We start from the raw sequence: 2,672 nt of genomic DNA, 5'->3' as shown, positions 1-2,672 counted from the left end.
GCGACTTGCAAGTTGCAGAATGCAGATGTGTGCGATGTAAAAAGTTGCAGAATGCAGATGTGTGCGACTTGCAGAATGCACATATGTGCGACGTACTGGTTGCAGAATGCACATATGTGCGACTTACAGGTTGCAGAATGCAAATGTGTGCGACTTGCAGAATGCAGATATGTGCGTCCTACTGGTTGCAGAATGCACATATGTGCGACTTGCAGGTTGCAGAATGCAGATGTGTGCGACTTGGCGGTTGCAGATGTGTGCGACTTGGCGGTTGCAGATGTGTGCGACTTGGCGGTTGCAGATGTGTGCAACTTGCAGGTTGCAAAATACAGATATGTGCGACTTGCAAGTTGCAGAATGCAGATGTGTGCGATGTAAAGGTTGCAGAATGCAGATGTGTGCGACTTGCAGAATGCACATATGTGCGACGTACTGGTTGCAGAATGCACATATGTGCGACTTACAGGTTGCAGAATGCAAATGTGTGCGACTTGCAGAATGCAGATATGTGCGTCCTACTGGTTGCAGAATGCACAAATGTGCGACTTGCAGGTTGCAGAATGCAGATGTGTGCGACTTGGCGGTTGCAGATGTGTGCGACTTGGCAGTTGCAGATGTGTGCGACTTGGCGGTTGCAGATGTGTGCGACTTGTAAGTTGCAGAATGCAGATGTGTGCATTGTAAAAGTTGCAGAATGCAGATGTGTGCGACGTACTGGTTGCAGAATGCACATGTGCGACTTACAGGTTGCAGAATGCAGATGTGTGCGACTTGCAGGTTGCAGAATGGCAGATGTGTGCGACTTGTAGGTTGCAGAATGCAGATGTGTGCGACTTGCAGGTTGCAGAATGCAGATGTGTGCGATGTAAAAGTTGCAGAATGCAGATGTGTGCGACTTGCAGGTTGCAGAATACAGATATGTGCGACTTGCAAGTTGCAGAATGCAGATGTGTGCGATGTAAAAGTTGCAGAATGCAGATGTGTGCGACTTGCAGAATGCACATATGTGCGACGTACTGGTTGCAGAATGCACATATGTGCGACTTACAGGTTGCAGAATGCAAAGTGTGCGACTTGCAGAATGCAGATATGTGCGTCCTACTGGTTGCAGAATGCACATATGTGCGACTTGCAGGTTGCAGAATGCAGATGTGTGCGACTTGGCGGTTGCAGATGTGTGCGACTTGGCGGTTGCAGATGTGTGCGACTTGGCGGTTGCAGATGTGTGCAACTTGCAGGTTGCAAAATACAGATATGTGCGACTTGCAAGTTGCAGAATGCAGATGTGTGCGATGTAAAGGTTGCAGAATGCAGATGTGTGCGACTTGCAGAATGCACATATGTGCGACGTACTGGTTGCAGAATGCACATATGTGCGACTTACAGGTTGCAGAATGCAAATGTGTGCGACTTGCAGAATGCAGATATGTGCGTCCTACTGGTTGCAGAATGCACATATGTGCGACTTGCAGGTTGCAGAATGCAGATGTGTGCGACTTGGCGGTTGCAGATGTGTGCGACTTGGCGGTTGCAGATGTGTGCGACTTGGCGGTTGCAGATGTGTGCGACTTGGTGGTTGCAGATGTGTGCGACTTGCAGGTTGCAAAATACAGATATGTGCGACTTGCAAGTTGCAGAATGCAGATGTGTGCAATGTAAAGGTTGCAGAATGCAGATGTGTGCGATGTAAAGGTTGCAGAATGCACATATGTGCGACTTAAAGGTTGCAGAATGCAAATGTGTGTGACTTGCAGAATGCAGATATGTGCGACCTACTGGTAGCAGAATGCAGATGTGTGCGACTTGGCGGTTGCAGATGTGTGCGACTTGGCGGTTGCAGATGTGTGCGACTTGGCGGTTGCAGATGTGTGCGACTTGCAGGTTGCAGAATACAGATGTGTGCGACTTGCAAGTTGCAGAATGCAGATGTGTGCGACTTGCAGAATGCACATATGTGCGACGTACTGGTTGCAGAATGCACATATGTGCGACTTACAGGTTGCAGAATGAAAATGTGTGCGACTTGCAGAATGCAGATATGTGCGTCCTACTGGTTGCAGAATGCACATATGTGCGACTTGCAGGTTGCAGAATGCAGATGTGTGTGACTTGCAGAATGCAGATGTGTGCGACTTGGCGGTTGCAGATGTGTGCGACTTGGCGGTTGCAGATGTGTGCGACTTGGCGGTTGCAGATGTATGCGACTTGCAAGTTGCAGAATGCAGATGTGTGCATTGTAAAAGTTGCAGAATGCAGATGTGTGCGACTTGCAGAATGCAGATATGTGCGACGTACTGGTTGCAGAATGCACATGTGCGACTTACAGGTTGCAGAATGCAAATGTGTGCGACTTGCAGAATGCAGATGTGTGCGTCCTACTGGTTGCAGAATGCAGATGTGTGCGACTTGCAGGTTGCAGAATGCAGATGTATGCGACTTGCAGGTTGCAGAATGCAGATGTGTGTGACTTGGCGGTTGCAGATGTGTGTGACTTGGCGGTTGCAGATGTGTGTGACTTGGCGGTTGCAGATGTGTGTGACTTGGCGGTTGCAGATGTGTGCGACTTGGCGGTTGCAGATGTGTGTGACTTGGCGGTTGCAGAATGCAGATTGTGCGACTTGCAGATTGTGCGACTTGCAGAATGCAGATGTGTGCGACTTGCAGAATGCAGA

Source organism: Lithobates pipiens, unplaced genomic scaffold (assembly GCF_037356315.1).
Source record: "Lithobates pipiens isolate NorthernLeopardFrog02 unplaced genomic scaffold, aLitPip1_a1.2 Scaffold_8, whole genome shotgun sequence".
NCBI classification, from domain to species: Eukaryota; Metazoa; Chordata; class Amphibia; order Anura; family Ranidae; genus Lithobates; species Lithobates pipiens.
Note: the sequence above shows the minus strand (reverse complement) of the source record.